The sequence below is a fragment of the Scyliorhinus torazame genome, chromosome 26 (assembly GCF_047496885.1).
Source record: "Scyliorhinus torazame isolate Kashiwa2021f chromosome 26, sScyTor2.1, whole genome shotgun sequence".
Classification (NCBI taxonomy): domain Eukaryota; kingdom Metazoa; phylum Chordata; class Chondrichthyes; order Carcharhiniformes; family Scyliorhinidae; genus Scyliorhinus; species Scyliorhinus torazame.
In genome coordinates, this window is record NC_092732.1 from 21,777,527 (window position 1) to 21,796,057 (window position 18,531).

Genomic DNA, 18,531 nt, shown 5'->3' on the forward strand with positions numbered 1-18,531 from the left:
TATCGGCGAGCATTTTGAGCCATTTGCCCTTTGAGAAAAACTTTCAGAAACTTTCAGAAAAACTGATTTTCTCGGCGAGTTGAGCATTTTGAATGATTTGCTGTTTGCTTTCAGAAAGGCTTGCATGACATTATACAACCTTTAGCCAAATATTCATTTTGGAGAAAAAGTGATTTTTTTTTTGGCGGCGAATTATGCATTTTCAGTATTAGCCGTTTGGTTTCAGAGCAGCTTGCAACTAAATTTTCTATTTTTTGCCAAACATTCATTTTGGAAAATAAGTGAGTTATCGACGAGCATTTTGAGCCCTTTGCCGTTTGCTTTGAGAAAAAGTGATTTTCTCGGCGAGTTGAGCACTTTGAACAATTTGCGTACAGAACGGCTTGCATCGACCTTTACTAATGTTGACAAACATTCATTTTGGAAAATAAGTGATTTTCTCGGCGAGTTGAGCATTTTGAACAATTTACCGTTTGCGTTCAGAACGGCTTGCATGAAAATTTTTTTATTTTTTGCCAAACATTTATTTTGGAAAATAAGTGATTTATCGGCGATCATTTTGAGCCATTTGCCCTTTGCTTTGAGAAAAAGTGATTTTCTCGGCGAGTTGAGCATTTTGAATAATTTGCGTTCAGAACGGCTTGCATAAAAATGTACTACTTTTTGCCAAATATTCATTTTGGAGAAAAAGTGAATTTGTTTGCGGCGAAATATGCATTTTGAGTAGTTAGTCGTTTGGTTTTAGATCAACTTGCATCTAAATATACTAGTTTTTGCCAAACATTCATTTTGGAAAATAAGTGATTTATCGGAGAGCATTTTGAGCCATTTGCCCTTTGCTTTCAGAAAAAGTGATTTTCTCGGCGAGTTGAACATTTTCAATAATTTGCCGTTTGCTTTCAGAACGGCTTGCATGAAATTCTACAACTGTTAACCAAATATTCATTTTGGAGAAAAGGCGATTTTTTTTTTGCGGCGAATTATGCATTTTCAGTAGTTAGCCGTTTGATTTCAGAGCGACTTGCATCTAACTTTGCTATTTTTTGCCAAACATTCAATTTGGAAAATAAGTGATTTATCGGCGAGCATTATGAGCCATTTGCCGTTTGCTTTGAGAAAAAGTGATTTTCTCGGCGAGTTCAAAATTGTGAACAATTTGCGTTCAGAACGGCTTGCATACAAATGCACTACTTTTTGCCAAATTTTCATTTTGGAGAAAAAGTGATTTTGTTTTTGCGACGAAATATGCATTTTGAGTAGTTAGCCGTTTGGTTGCAGAGCGGCTTGCATCTAACTTTGCTATTTTTTGCCAAACATTCATTTTGGTGAAAAAGTGATTTTTCTTCCGGCGAATTATGCAAATGGCTGAAAATGCTCGCCGATAAATCACTTATTTACAAAATGAATGTTTGGCAAAAACTAGTAAATTAGATGCAAGTTGCTCTGAAACCAAACGGCTAACTACTCAAAATGCATATTTCGTCGCAAAAACAAAATCACTTTTTCTCCAAAATGAAAATTTGGCAAAATGTAGTGCATTTGTATGCAAGCCGTTCTGAACGCAAATTGTTCACAATTTTGAACTCGCCGACAAAATCACCTTTTCTCAAAGCAAACGGCAAATGGCTCATAATGCTCGCCGATAAATCACTTATTTTCCAAATTGAATGTTTGGCAAAAAATAGCAAAGTTAGATGCAAGTCACTCTGAAACCAAACGGCTAACTACTGAAAATGCATAATTCGTCGCAAAAAAAAAAATCGCCTTTTCTCCAAAATGAATATTTGGTTAAAAGTTGTAGAATTTCATGCAAGCCGTTCTGAAAGCAAACGGCAAATCATTGAAAATGCTCAACTCGCCGAGAAAATCACTTTTTCTCAAAGCAAAGGGCAAATGGCTCAAATTGCTCGCCGTTCAATCACTTTTTCTCCAAACTGAAAATTTGGCAAAAAGTAGTACATGTTTATGCAAGCCGTTCTGAACGCAAATTATTCGAAATGCTCAACTCGCCGAGAAAATCAGTTTTTCTGAAAGCAAAGGGCAACTGGCTCAAAATGCTCGCCGATAAATCACTTTTTCTCCCAAAATGAATGTTTGGCAAAAACTAGTAAATTTAGATGCAAGTTGCTCTGAAACCAAACGGCTGACTACTCAAAAAGCATATTTCGTCGCAAAAACAAAATCACTTTTTCTCCAAAATGAAAATTTGGCAAAAAGGAGTGCATTTGTATGCAAGCCGTTCTGAACGCAAATTGTTCAAAATGCTCAACTCGCCGAGAAAATCACTTTTTCTCAAAGCAAAGGGCAAATGGCTCAAAATGCTCGCCGATCAATCACTTATTTTCCAAAATGAATGTTTGGCAAAAAATAGTAAATTTAGATGCAAGCCGCTCTGAAACCAGACGGATAAGTGCTCAAAATGCATAATTCGACCGCTCAAAAAAAAATAACTTTTTCTCCAAAATGAATGTTTGGCAAAAAGTAGTAAATTTAGATGCAAGTTGGTCTGAAACCAAACGGCTAACTACTCAAAATGCATAATTCGTCGCAAAAGAAAATCACTTTTTCTCCAAAATGAATATTTGGCAAAAAGTAGTACATTTTTATGCAAGCCGTTCTGAACGCAAATTATTCAAAATGCTCAACTCGCCGAGAAAATCACTTTTTCTCAAAGCAAAGGGCAAATGGCTCAAAATGCTCGCCGATAAATCACTTATTTTCCAAAATGAATGTTTGGCAAAAAATAGTAAAGTTAGATGCAAGCCGCTCTGAAACCAAACGGCTAACCACTGAAAATGCATAATTCGCCGCAAAAAAAAATCACTTTTTCTCCAAAGTGGATATTTGGCAAAAAGTAGTGCATTTTTATGCAAGCCGTTCTGAACGCAAATTCTTCAAAATGCTCAACTCGCCGAGAAAATCACTTTTTCTCAAAGCAAACGGCAAAGGGCTCAAAATGCTCGTCGATAAATCACTTATTTTCCAAAATGAATGTTTGGCAAAAAATAGAAAATTTAGATGCATGCCGCTCTGAAACCAAACGGCTAATACTGAAAATGCATAATTCGCCGCCAAAAAAAAAATCACTTTTTTTTTTCTCCAAAATGAATATTTTGCTAAAAGTTGTATAATGTCATGCAAGCCGTTCTGAAAGCAAACGGCAAATTATTCAAAATGCTCAACTCGCCTAGAAAATCAGTTTTTCTGAAAGTTTCTGAAAGTTTTTCTCCAACGGCAAATGGCTGAAAATGCTCGCCGATAATTTATTTGCAAAATGAATGTTTGGCAAAAACTAGTAAATTAGATGAAAGTTGCTCTGAAACCAAACGGCTAACTACTCAAAATGCATATTTCGTCGCAAAAACAAAATCACTTTTTCTCCAAAATGAAAATTTAGCAAAAATTTGGCAAAAAAATGGCTGAAAATAACTTATTTGCAAAATGAATGTTTGGCAAAAACTAGTAAATTAGATGCAAGTTGCTCTGAAACCAAACGGCTAACTACTCAAAATGCATATTTCGTCGCAAAAACAAAATCACTTTTTCTCCAAAATGAAAATTTGGCAAAAAGTAGTGCATTTGTATGCAAGCCGTTCTGAACGCAAATTGTTCACAATTTTGAACTCGCCGACAAAATCACTTTTTCTCAAAGCAAACGGCAAATGGCTCATAATGCTCGCCGATAAATCACTTATATTCCAAATTGAATGTTTGGCAAAAAATAGCAAAGTTAGATGCAAGTCCCTCTGAAACCAAACGGCTAACTACTGAAAATGCATAATTCGCCGCAAAAAAAAAAATCGCCTTTTCTCCAAAATGAATATTTGGTTAAAAGTTGTAGAATTTCATGCAAGCCGTTCTGAAAGCAAACGGCAAATTATTGAAAATGTTCAACTCGCCGAGAAAATCACTTTTTCTGAAAGCAAAGGGCAAATGGCTCAAAATGCTCTCCGATAAATCACTTATTTTCCAAAATGAATGTTTGGCAAAAACTAGTATAGTTAGATGCAAGTTGATCTAAAACCAAACGGCTAACTACTCAAAATGCATATTTCGCCGCAAACAAATTCATTTTTTCTCCAAAATGAATATTTGGCAAAAAGTAGTACATTTTTATGCAAGCCGTTCTGAACGCAAATCATTCAAAATGCTCAATTCGCCGAGAAAATCACTTTTTCTGAAAGCAAAGGGCAAATGGCTCAAAATGATCGCCGATAAATCACTTATTTTCCAAGATAAATGTTTGGCAAAAGATAATAAATTTTCATGCAAGCCGTTCTGAACGCAAACGGTAAATTGTCCAAAATGCTCAACTCGCCGAGAAAATCACTTATTTTCCAAAATGAATGTTTGTCAAAATTAGTAAAGGTCGATGCAAGCCGTTCTGTACGCAAATTGTTCAAAGTGCTCAACTCGCCGAGAAAATCACTTTTTCTCAAAGCAAACGGCAAATGGCTCAAAATGCTCGCCCATAAATCACTTATTTACAAAATGAATGTTTGGCAAAACATTCATGTTAGATGTTAGATGCAAGCCGCTCTGAAACCAAACGGCTAACTACTGAAAATGCATAATTCGCCGCAAACAAAATCACTTTTTCTCCAAAATGAATATTTGGCAAAAAGTAGTGCATTTTTATGCAAGCCGTGCTGAACGCAAATTGTTCACAATTTTGAGCTCGCCGAGAAAATGACTTTTTCTCAAAGCAAACGGCAAAGGGCTCAAAATGCTCGTCGATAAATCACTTATTTTCCAAAATGAATGTTTGGCAAAAAATAGAAAATTTAGATGCAAGCCGCTCTGAAACCAAACGGCTAATACTGAAAATGCATAATTCGCCGCCAAAAAAAAATCACTTTTTCTCCAAAATGAATATTTGGCTAAAAGTTGTATAATGTCATGCAAGCCGTTCTGAAAGCAAACGGCAAATTATTCAAAATGCTCAACTCGCCGAGAAAATCAGTTTTTCTGAAAGTTTCTGAAAGTTTTTCTCAAAGGGCAATGGCTCAAAATGCTCGCCGATAAATCACTTTTTCTCCAAAATGAATGTTTGGCAAAAACTTGTAAATTTAGATGCAAGCTTCTCTGAAACCAAACGGCTCAAAATGCATAATTCACCGCAAACAAAATCTCTTTTTCTCCAAAATGAATATTTGGCAAAAAGTAGTAAATTTTTATGCAAGCCGTTCAGAACGGAAATTGTTCAAAATGCTCAAATCGCCGAGAAAATTACTTTTTCTGAAAGCAAAGGGCAAATGGCTCAAAATACTCGCCGATAAATCACTTTTTCTCCAAAATGCATGTTTGGCAAAAAATAGTAAATTTAGATGCAAGCCGCTCTGAAACCAAACGGCTAATACTGAAAATGCATAATTCGCCGCCAAAAAAAAAATCTCTTTTTCTCCAAAATGAAAATTTGGCTAAAGGTTGTATAATTTCATGCAAGCCGTACTGAAACCAAATTGTTCAAAATGCTCAACTCGCCGAGAAAATCACTATTTCTCAAAGCAAACGGCAAAGGGCTCAAAATGCTCGCCGATAAATCACTTATATTCCAAAATGAATGTTTGGCAAAAAATAGTAAATTTAGATGCAAGCCGCTCTGAAACCAAACGGCTAACTACTGAAAATGCATAATTCGCCGCAAAAAAAAACTTTTTCTCCAAAATGAAAATTTGGCAAAAGGTTTGTATGCAAGCCGTTCTGAACGCAAATTGTTCACGATTCTCAACTCGCCGAGAAAATCACTTTTTCTTAAAGCAAAGGGCAAATGGCTCAAAATGATCGCCGATAAATCACTTATTTACAAAATGAATGTTTGGCAAAAACTAGTAAATTTAGATGCAAGTTGCTCTCAAATCAAATGACTAACTACACAAAATGCATATTTCGCCGCAAACAAATTCACTTTTTCTCCAAAATGAATATTTGGCAAAAAGTAGTACATGTTTATGCAAGCCGTTCTGAACGCAAATTATTCAAAATGCTCAACTCGCCGAGAAAATCAGTTTTTCTGAAAGCAAAGGGCAAATGGCTCAAAATGCTCGCCGATAAATCACTTATTTTCCAAAATAAATGTTTGGCAAAAAATAGTAAAGTTAGATGCAAGCCGCTCTGAAACCAAACGGCTAACTACTGAAAATGCATAATTCGCCGGAAAAAAAAATCACTTTTTAACCAAAATGAATGTTTGGCAAAAAATAGCAAAGTTAGATGCAAGCCGCTCTGCAACCAAACGGCTAACTACTCAAAATGCATAATTCGCCGCAAAAAAAATCACTTTTTCTCCAAAGTGGATATTTGGCAAAAAGTAGTGCATTTTTATGCAAGCCGTTTTGAACGCAAATTTTTCAAAATGCTCACCTCGCCGAGAAAATGACTTTTTCTCAAAGCAAACGGCAAAGGGCTCAAAATGCTCGTCGATAAATCACTTATTTTCCAAAATGAATGTTTGCAAAAACTAGTATATTTAGATGCAAGTTGATCTAAAACCAAACGGCTAACTACTCAAAATGCATATTTCGCCGCAAACAAATTCACTTTTTTCCCAAAATGAATATTTGGCAAAAAGTAGTACATTTTTATGCAAGCCGTTCTGAACGCAAATTATTCAAAATGCTCAACTCGCCGAGAAAATCAGTTTTTCTGAAAGCAAAGGGCAAATGGCTCAAAATGCTCGCCGATAAATCACTTATTTTCCAAAATGAATGTTTGGCAAAAAATAGTAAAGTTAGATGCAAGCCGCTCTGAAACCAAACGGCTAACTACTGAAAATGCATAATTCGCCGGAAAAAAAAAATCACTTTTCACCAAAATGAATGTTTGGCAAAAAATAGCAAAGTTAGATGCAAGCCGCTCTGCAACCAAACGGCTAACTACTCAAAATGCATAATTCGCCGCAAAAAAAATCACTTTTTCTCCAAAGTGGATATTTGGCAAAAAGTAGTGCATTTTTATGCAAGCCGTTCTGAACGCAAATTTTTCAAAATGCTCAACTCGCCGAGAAAATCACTTTTTCTCAAAGCAAACGACAAAGGGCTCAAAATGCTCGTCGATAAATCACTTATTTTCCAAAATGAATGTTTGCAAAAACTAGTATATTTAGATGCAAGTTGATCTAAAACCAAACGGCTAACTACTCAAAATGCATATTTCGCCGCAAACAAATTCACTTTTTCTCCAAAATGAATATTTGGCAAAAAGTAGTACATTTTTATGCAAGCCGTTCTGAACGCAAATTATTCAAAATGCTCAACTCGCCGAGATAATCACTTTTTCTGAAAGCAAAGGGCAAATGGCTCAAAATGATCGCCGATGAATCACTTATTTTCCAATATAAATGTTTGGCAAAAAATAATATATTTTCATGCAAGCCGTTCTGAACGCAAACGGTAAATTGTTCAAAATGCTCAACTCGCCGAGAAAATCACTTATTTTCCAAAATGAATGTTTGTCAAAATTAGTAAAGGTCGATGCAAGCCGTTCTGTACGCAAATTGTTGAAAGTGCTCAACTCGCCGAGAAAATCACTTTTTCTCAAAGCAAATGGCTCAAAATGCTCGCCCATAATTCACTTATTTACAAGATGAATGTTTGGCAAAACATTCATGTTAGATGTTAGATGCAAGCCGCTCTGAAACCAAACGGCTAACTACTGAAAATGCATAATTCGCCGCAAACAAAATCACTTTTTCTCCAAAATGAATATTTGGCAAAAAGTCGTACATTTTTATGCAAGCCGTGCTGAACGCAAATTGTTCACAATTTTGAACTCGCCGACAAAATCACTTTTTTTCAAAGCAAACGGCAAATTGCTCAAAATGCTCGCCGATAAATCACTTATTTACAAAATGAATGTTTGGCAAAAACTAGTAAATTTAGATGCAAGTTGCTCTGAAACCAAACGGCTAACTACTCAAAATGCATAATTCGCCGCAAAAAAAAATCACTTTTTCTCCAAAGTGGATATTTGGCAAAAAGTAGTGCATTTTTATGCAAGCCTTTCTGAACGCAAATTGTTCAAAATGCTCAACTCGCCGAGAAAATGACTTTTTCCTCAAAGCAAACGGCAAAGGGCTCAAAATGCTCGTCGATCAATCACTTATTTTCCAAAATGAATGTTTGGCAAAAAATAGAAAATTTAGATGCAAGCCGCTCTGAAACCAAACGGCTAATACTGAAAATGCATAATTCGCCGCCAAAAAAAAATCACTTTTTCTCCAAAATGAATATTTGGCTAAAAGTTGTATAATGTCATGCAAGCCGTTCTGAAAGCAAACGGCAAATTATTCAAAATGCTCAACTCGCCGAGAAAATCAGTTTTTCTGAAAGTTTCTGAAAGTTTTTCTCAAAGGGCAAATGGCTCAAAATGCTCGCCGATAAATCACTTTTTCTCCAAAATGAATGTTTGGCAAAAACTTGTAAATTTAGATGCAAGTTGATCTGAAACCAAACGGCTCAAAATGCATAATTCGCCGCAAACAAAATCACTTTTTCTCCAAAATGAATATTTGGCAAAAAGTAGTAAATTTTTATGCAAGCCGTTCAGAACGGAAATTGTTCAAAATGCTCAAATCGCCGAGAAAATCACTTTTTCTGAAAGCAAAGGGCAAATGGCTCAAAATGCTCGCCGATAAATCACCTTTTCTCCAAAATGCATGTTTGTCAAAAACTAGTAAATTTAGATGCAAGTTGATCTGAAACTAAACGGCGAATTACTCAAAATGCATAGTTCGTCGCAACAAAAAAAAAATCTCTTTTTCTCCAAAATGAATATTTGGCTAAAGGTTGTATAATTTCATGCAAGCCGTTCTGAACGCAAATTGTTCAAAATGCTCAACTCGCCGAGAAAATCACTTTTCCTCAAAGCAAATGGCAAAGGGCTCAAAATGCTCGCCGATAAGTCACTTATTTTCCAAAATGAATGTTTGGCAAAAAATAGTAAATATAGATGCAAGCCGCTCTGAAACCAAACGGCTCACTACTGAAAATGCATAATTCGCCGCAAAAAAAAACTTTTTCTCCAAAATTAATATTTGGCTAAAAGTTGTATAATTTCATGCAAGCCGTTCTGAAAGCAAACGGCAAATCATTGAAAATGCTCAACTCGCCGAGAAAATCACTTTTTCTCAAAGCAAAGGACAAATGGCTCAAATTGCTCGCCGTTAAATCACTTTTTCTGCAAACTGAAAATTTGGCAAAAAGTAGTACATGTTTATGCAAGCCGTTCTGAATGCAAATTATTCAAAATGCTCAACTCGCCGAGAAAATCAGTTTTTCTAAAAGCAAAGGGCAAATGGCTCAAAATGCTCGCCGATAAATCACTTTTTCTCCCAAATGAATGTTTGACAAGAACTAGGAAATTTAGATGCAAGCTTCTCTGAAACCAAACGGCTAACTACTCAAAATGCATATTTCGTCGCAAAAAGAAAATCACTTTTTCTCCAAAATGAAAATTTGGCAAAAACTAGCAAATTTAGATGCATGTTGATCTGAAGCCAAACGGCTAACTACTCAAAATGCATATTTCGTCACAAAAAAAATCACTTTTTATCCAAAATGAAAATTTGGCAAAAAGTAGTGCAAGCCGTTCTGAACGCAAATTTTTCAAAATGCTCAACTCGCCGAGAAAATCACTTTTTCTAAAGCAAAGGGCAAATTGCTCAAAATGCTCGCCGATAAATCACTTATTTTCCAAAATGAATGTTTGGCAAAAAATAGTAAAGTTAGATGCAAGCCGCTCTGAAACCAAACGGCTAACTACACAAAATGCATATTTCGTCACAAAAAAAAATCACTTTTTATCCAAAATGAAAATTTGGCAAAACGTAGTGCATTTGTATGCAAGTCGTTCTGAACGCAAATTGTTCACGATTCTCAACTCGCCGAGAAAATCATTTTTTCTCAAAGCAAAGGGCAAATGGCTCAAAATGATCGCCGATAAATCACTTATTTACAAAATGAATGTTTGGCAAAAACTAGTAAATTTAGATGCAAGTTGCTCTCAAATCAAACGACTAACTACACAGAATGCATATTTCGCCGCAAACAAATTCACTTTTACTCCAAAGTGGATATTTGGCAAAAAGTAGTGCATTTTTATGCAAGCCGTTCTGAACGCAAATTTTCCAAAATGCTCAACTCGCCGAGAAAATCAATTTTTCTCAAAGCAAACGGCAAAGGGCTCAAAATGCTCGTCGATAAATCACTTATTTTCCAAAATGAATGTTTGGCAAAAAATAGAAAATTTAGATGCATACCACTCTGAAACCAAACGGCTAATACTGAAAATGCATAATTCGCCGCCAAAAAAAAAATCACTTTGTCTCCAAAATGAATATTTGGCTAAAAGTTGTATAATGTCATGCAAGCCGTTCTGAAAGCAAACGGCAAATTATTCCAAATGCTCAACTCGCCGAGAAAATCAGTTTTTCTGAAAGTTTCTGAAAGCTTTTCTCAAAGGGCAAATGGCTCAAAATGCTCGCCGATAAATCACTTATTTACAAAATGAATGTTTGGCAAAAACTAGTAAATTTAGATGCAAGTTGCTCTGAAACCAAACGGCTAACTACTCAAAATGCATATTTCGTCGCAAAAAGAAAATCACTTTATCTCCAAAATGAAAATTTGGCAAAAAGTAGTGCATTTGTATGCAAGCCGTTCTGAACGCAAATTGTTCACAATTTTGAACTCGCCGACAAAATCACTTTTTCTCAAAGCAAACGGCAAATGGCTCATAATGCTCGCCGATAAATCACTTATTTTCCAAATTGAATGTTTGGCAAAAAATAGCAAAGTTAGATGCAAGTCGCTCTGAAACCAAACGGCTAACTACTGAAAATGCATAATTCGCCGCAAAAAAAAAATCGCCTTTTCTCCAAAATGAATATTTGGTTAAAAGTTGTAGAATTTCATGCAAGCCGTTCTGAAAGCAAACGGCAAATTAGTGAAAATGTTCAACTCGCCGAGAAAATCACTTTTTCTGAAAGCAAAGGGCAAATGGCTCAAAATGCTCGCCGATAAATCACTTATTTTCCAAAATGAATGTTTGGCAAAAACTAGTATATTTAGATGCAAGTTGATCTAAAACCAAACTGCTAACTACTCAAAATGCTTATTTCGCCGCAAACAAATTCACTTTTTCTCCAAAATGAATATTTGGCAAAAAGTAGTACATTTTTATGCAAGCCGTTCTGTAAGCAAATTGTTCAAAGTGCTCAACTCGCCGAGAAAATCACTTTTTCTCAAAGCAAACGGCAAATGGCTCAAAATGCTCGCCGATAAATCACTTATTTACAAAATGAATGTTTGGCAAAACATTCATGCTAGATGCAAGTCGCTCTGAAACCAAACGGCTAATACTGAAAATGCATAATTCGCCGCCCAAAAAAAAAATCACTTTTTCTCCAAAATGAATATTTGGCTAAAAGTTGTATAATGTCATGCAAGCCGTTCTGAAAGTAAACGGCAAATTATTCAAAATGCTCAACTCGCCGAGAAAATCAGTTTTTCTCAAAGCAAACGGCAAAGGGCTCAAAATGCTCGCCGATAAATCACTTATTTACAAAATGAATGTTTGGCAAAACATTCATGCTAGATGTTAGATGCAAGTCGCTCTGAAACCAAATGGCTAATACTGAAAATGCATAATTCGCCGCCACAAAAAAAATCACTTTTTCTCCAAAATGAATATTTGGCTAAAAGTTGTATAATGTCATGCAAGCCGTTCTGAAAGTAAACGGCAAATTATTCAAAATGCCCAACTCGCCGAGAAAATCAGTTTTTCTCAAAGCAAAGGGCAAATGGCTCAAAATGCTCGCCGATCAATCACTTATTTTCCAAAATGAATGTCTGGCAAAAAATAGTAAATTTAGATGCAAGCCGCTCTGAAACCAGACGGCTAACTACTCAAAATTCATAATTCGACCGCTCAAAAAAAAATAACTTTTTCTCCAAAATGAATGTTTGGCAAAAACTAGTATATTTAGATGCAAGTTGATCTAATACCAAACGGCTAACTACTCAAAATGCATATTTCGCCGCAAACAAATTCACTTTTTCTCCAAAATGAATATTTGGCAAAAAGTAGTACATTTTTATGCAAGTCGTTCTGAACGCAAATTATACAAAATGCTCAACTCGCCGAGAAAATCACTTTTTCTGAAAGCAAACGGCAAAGGGCTCAAAATGATCGCCGATAAATCACTTATTTTCCAAAATAAATGTTTGGCAAAAATAATAAATTTTCATGCAAGCCGTTCTGAACGCAAACGGTAAATTGTTCAAAATGCTTAACTCGCCGAGAAAATCACTTATTTTCCAAAATGAATGTTTGTCAAAATTAGTAAAGGTCGATGCAAGCCGTTCTGTACGCAAATTGTTCAAAGTGCTCAACTCGCCGAGAAAATCACTTTTTCGCAAAGCAAAGGGCAAATGGCACAAAATGCTCGCCGATAAATCACTTATTTACAAAATTAATGTTTGCAAAACATTCATGTTAGATGTTAGATGCAAGCCGCTCTGAAACCAAACGGCTAACTACTGAAAATGCATAATTCGCCGCAAACAAAATCACTTTTTCTCCAAAATGAATATTTGGCAAAAAGTAGTACATTTTTATGCAAGCCGTGCTGAACGCAAATTGTTCACAATTTTGAACTCGCCGATAAAATCACTTTTTCTCAAAGCAAACGGCAAATGGCTCAAAATGCTCGCCGATAAATCACTTATTTACAAAATGAATGTTTGGCAAAAACTAGTAAATTTAGATGCAAGTTGCTCTGAAACCAAACGGCTAACTACTCAAAATGCATAATTCGCCGCAAAAAAAAATCACTTTTTCTCCAAAGTGGATATTTGGCAAAAAGTAGTGCATTTTTATGCAAGCCTTTCTGAACGCAAATTGTTCAAAATGCTCAACTCGCCGAGAAAATGACTTTTTCTCAAAGCAAACGGCAAAGGGCTCAAAATGCTCGTCGATAAATCACTTATTTTCCAAAATGAATGTTTGGCCAAAAATAGAAAATTTAGATGCAAGCCGCTCTGAAACCAAACGGCTAATACGGAAAATGCATAATTCGCCGCCAAAAAAAAAATCACTTTTTCTCCAAAATGAATATTTGGCTAAAAGTTGTATAATGTCATGCAAGCCGTTCTGAAAGCAAACGGCAAATTATTCAAAATGCTCAACTCGCGGAGAAAATCAGTTTTTCTGAAAGTTTCTGGAAGTTTTTCTCAAAGGGCAAATGGCTCAAAATGCTCGCCGATAAATCACTTTTTCTCCAAAATGAATGTTTGGCAAAAACTTGTAAATTTAGATGCAAGCTTCTCTGAAGCAAAACGGCTCAAAATGCTCGCCGATAAATCACTTTTTCTCCAAAATGCATGTTTGGCAAAAAGTAGTAAATTTAGATGCAAGTTGACCTGAAACCAAACGGCTAATTACTCAAAATGCATAGTTCGTCGCAAAAAAAAAAATCTCTTTTTCTCCAAAATGAATATTTGGCTAAAGGTTGTATAATTTCATGCAAGCCATTCTGAACGCAAATTGTTCAAAATGCTCAACTCGCCGAGAAAATCACTTTTTCTCAAAGCAAACGGCAAAGGGCTCAAAATGCTCGCCGATAAATCACTTATTTTCCAAAATGAGTGCTTGGCAAAAAATAGTAAATTTAGATGCAAGCCGCTCTGAAACCAAACGGCTAACTACTGAAAATGCATAATTCGCCGCAAAAAAAAAACTTTTTCTCCAAAATTAATATTTGGCTAAAAGTTGTATAATTTCATGCAAGCCGTTCTGAAAGCAAACAGCAAATCATTGAAAATGCCCAACTCGCCGAGAAAATCACTTTTTCTCAAAGCAAAGGGCAAATGGCTCAAATTGCTCGCCGTTAAATCACTTTTTCTCCAAACTGAAAATGTGGCAAAAAGTAGTGCATTTGTATGCAAGCCGTTCTGAACGCAAATTATTCAAAATGCTCAACTCGCCGAGAAAATCACTTTTTCTGAAAGCAAAGGGCAAATTGCTCCAAATGCTCGCCGATAAATCACTTGTTTTCCAAAATGAATGTTTGGCAAAAACTAGTAAATTTAGATGCAAGTTGCTCTGAAACCAAATGACTAACTACTCAAAATGCATATTTCGTCGCAAAAAAAATCACTTTTTCTCCAAAATGAAAATTTGGCAAAAAGTAGTGCATTTTCATGCAAGCCGTTCTGAAAGCAAACGGCAAATTGCTCAAAACGCTTAACTCGCCGAGAAAATCACTTTTTCAAAATTGAATGTTTGGCAAAAAATAGTAAATTTAGATGAAAGCCTCTCCGAAACCAAACGGCTAACTACCCAAAATGCTTAACTCGCCGAGATAATAACATGTGTTTCTAAAAATGAATGGTTGACACAAAAGCGGAACTTTTGATGGAATCTGCTCTGAAAAGCATGGGCAAACTACTCAAAATAACTTCCTGGCTGAGAAAATCACTTTTTCTCCAAAATGAAAATTTGGCAAAAAGTAGTGCATTTCTATGCAAGCCGTTCTGAACGCAAATTATTCAAAATGCTCAACTCGCCGAGAAAATCACTTCTTCTGAAAGCAAATAGCAAATTGCTCAAAATGCTCGCCGATAAATCTCTTATTTTCCAAAATGAATGTTTGGCAAAGACTAGTAAATTTAGATGCAAGTTGCTCTGAAACCAAACGGCTAACTACTCAAAATGCATATTTCGTCGCAAAAAAAAAATCACTTTTTCTCCAAAATGAAAATTTGGCAAAAAGTAGCACATTGAGATGCAAGCTTCTCTGAAACCAAACGGCTCAAATTGCATCAATCGCGGCAAACAAATTCACTTTTTCTCCAAAATGAATATTTGGCAAAATTAGTACATTTGTATGCAAGCCGTTCTGAACGCAAATTGTTCACAATTCTCAACTCGCCGAGAAAATCACTTTTTCTCAAAGCAAACGGCAAATGGCTCAAAATGCTCCCGATAAATCACTTATTTTCCAAAATGAATGTTTGGCAAAGACTAGTAAATTTAGATGCAAGTTGCTCTGAAACCAAACGACTAACTACTCAAAATGCATATTTCGTCGCAAAAAAAATCACTTTTTCTCCAAAATGAAAATTTGGCAAAAAGTAGTGCATTTTCATGCAAGCCGTTCTGAAAGCAAACGGCAAATTGCTCAAAACGCTTAACTCGCCGAGAAAATCACTTTTTCAAAATTGAATGTTTGGCAAAAAATAGTAAATCTAGATGAAAGCCGCTCCGAAACCAAACGGCTAACTACCCAAAATGCTTAACTCGCCGAGATAATAACATGTGTTTCTAAAAATGAATGGTTGACACAAAAGCGGAACTTTTGATGGAATCTGCTCTGAAAAGCATGGGCAAACTACTCAAAATAACTTCCTGGCTGAGAAAATCACTTTTTCTCCAAAATGAAAATTTGGCAAAAAGTAGTGCATTTGTATGCAAGCCGTTCTGAACGCAAATTATTCAAAATGCTCAACTCGCCCAGAAAATCACTTTTTCTGAAAGCAAATAGCAAATTGCTCAAAATGCTCGCGGATAAATCTCTTATTTTCCAAAATGAATGTTTGGCAAAGACTAGTAAATTTAGATGCAAGTTGCTCTGAAACCAAACGGCTAACTACTCAAAATGCATATTTCGTCGCAAAAAAAAAATCACTTTTTCTCCAAAATGAAAATTTGGCAAAAAGTTGCACATTTAGATACAAGCTTCTCTGAAACCAAACGGCTCAAATTGCATAAATCGCCGCAAACAAATTCACTTTTTCTCCAAAATGAATATTTGGCAAAATTAGTACATTTTTATGCAAGCCGTTCTGAACGCAAATTATTCAAAATGCTCAACTCGCCGAGAAAATCACTTTTTCTGAAAGCAAAGGGCAAATTGCTCAAAATGCTCGCAGATAAATCACTTATTTTCCAAAATGAATGTTTGGCAAAGACTAGTAAATTTAGATGCAAGTTGCTCTGAAACCAAACGGCTAACTACTCAAAATGCATATTTCGTCGCAAAAAAAAAATGACTTTTTCTCCAAAATGAAAATTTGGCAAAAAGTAGTGCATTTGTATGCAAGCCTTTCTGAACGCAAATTGTTCACAATTCTCAACTCGCCGAGAAAATCACTTTTTCTCAAAGCAAATGGCTCAAAATGCTCGCCGATAAATCAATTTTTCTCCAAAATGAATGCTTGGCAAAAACTAGTAAATTTAGATGCAAGTTGCTCTGAAACCAAATGACTAACTACTCAAAATGCATATTTCGTCGCAATAAAAATCACTTTTTCTCCAAAATGAAAATTTGGCAAAAAGTAGTGCATTTTCATGCAAGCCGTTCTGAAAGCAAACGGCAAATTGCTCAAAACGCTTAACTCGCCGAGAAAATCACTTTTTCAAAATTGAATGTTTGGCAAAAAATAGTAAATTTAGATGAAAGCCGCTCCGAAACCAAACGGCTAACTACCCAAAATGCTTAACTCGCCGAGATAATAACATGTGTTTCTAAAATTGAATGGTTGACACAAAAGCGGAACTTTTGATGGAATCTGCTCTGAAAAGCATGGGCAAACTACTCAAAATAACTGGCTGAGAAAATCACTTTTTCTCCAAAATGAAAATTTGGCAAAAAGTAGTGCATTTGTATGCAAGCCGTTCTGAACGCAAATTATTCAAAATGCTCAACTCGCCGAGAAAATCACTTCTTCAGAAAGCAAATAGCAAATTGCTCAAAATGCTCCCGATAAATCACTTATTTTCCAAACTTTTTCTCCAAAATGAAAATTTGGCAAAAAGTAGCACATTGAGATGCAAGCTTCTCTGAAACCAAACGGCTCAAATTGCATAAATCGCGGCAAACAAATTCACTTTTTCTCCAAAATGAATATTTGGCAAAATTAGTACATTTTTATGCAAGCCGTTCTGAACGCAAATTGTTCACAATTCTCAACTCGCCGAGAAAATCACTTTTTCTGAAAGCAAAGGGCAAATGGCTCAAAATGCTCGCCGATAAATCACTTTTTCTCCCAAATGAATGTTTGGCAAGAACTAGGAAATTTAGATGCAAGCTTCTCTGAAACCAAACGGCTAACTACTCAAAATGCATATTTCGTCGCAAAAAGAAAATCACTTTTTCTCCAAAATGAAAATTTGGCAAAAACTAGTAAATTTAGATGCATGTTGATCTGAAGCCAAACGGCTAACTACTAAAAATGCATATTTCGTCGCAAAAAGAAAATCACTTTTTCTCCAAAATGAAAATTTGGCAAAAACTAGTAAATTTAGATCCATGTTGATCTGAAGCCAAACGGCTAACTACTCAAAATGCATATTTCGTCACAAAAAAAAATCACTTTTTATCCAAAATTCACTTTTTCTCCAAAATGAAAATTTGGCAAAAAGTAGTGCATTTTCATGCAAGCCGTTCTGAAAGCAAACGGCAAATTGCTCAAAACGCTTAACTCGCCGGGAAAATCACTTTTTCAAAATTGAATGTTTGGCAAAAAATAGTAAATTTAGATGAAAGCCGCTCCGAACCAAACGGCTAACTACCCAAAATGCTTAACTCGCCGAGATAATAACATTTGTTTCTAAAAATGAATGGTTGACACAAAAGAGGAACTTTTGATGGAAACTGCTCTGAAAAGCATGGGCAAACTACTCAAACTAACTTCCTGGCTGAGAAAATCACTTTTTCTCCAAAATGAAAATTTGGCAAAAAGTAGTGCATTTCTATGCAAGCCGTTCTGAACGCAAATTATTCAAAATGCTCAACTCGCCGAGAAAATCACTTTTTCTGAAAGCAAATAGCAAATTGCTCAAAATGCTCGCCGAGAAATCTCTTATTCTCCAAAATGAATGTTTGGCAAAGACTAGTAAATTTAGATGCAAGTTGCTCTGAAACCAAACGGCTAACTACTCAAAATGCATATTTCGTCGCAAACAAAAAAATCACTTTTTCTCCAAAATGAAAATTTGGCAAAAAGTAGCACATTTAGATGCAAGCTTCTCTGAAACTAAACGGCTCAAATTGCATAAATCGCCGCAAACAAATTCACTTTTTCTCCAAAACGAATATGTGGCAAAATTAGTACATTTTTATGCAAGCCGTTCTGAACGCAAATTATTCAAAATGCTCAACTCGCCGAGAAAATCACTTTTTCTGAAATCAAATAGCAAATTGCTCAAAATGCTCGCCGATAAATCACTTATTTTCCAAAATGAATGTTTGGCAAAGACTAGTAAATTTAGATGCAAGTTGCTCTGAAACCAAACGGCTAACTACTCAAAATGCATATTCCGTCGCAAAAAAAAAACACTTTTTCTCCAAAATGACAATTTGGCAAAAAGTAGCACATTTGGATGCAAGCTTCTCTGAAACCAAACGGCTCAAATTGCATAAATCGCCGCAAACAAATTCACTTTTTCTCCAAAATGAATATTTGGCAAAATTAGTACATTTTTATGCAAGCCGTTCTGAACGCAAATTGTTCACAATTCTCAACTCGC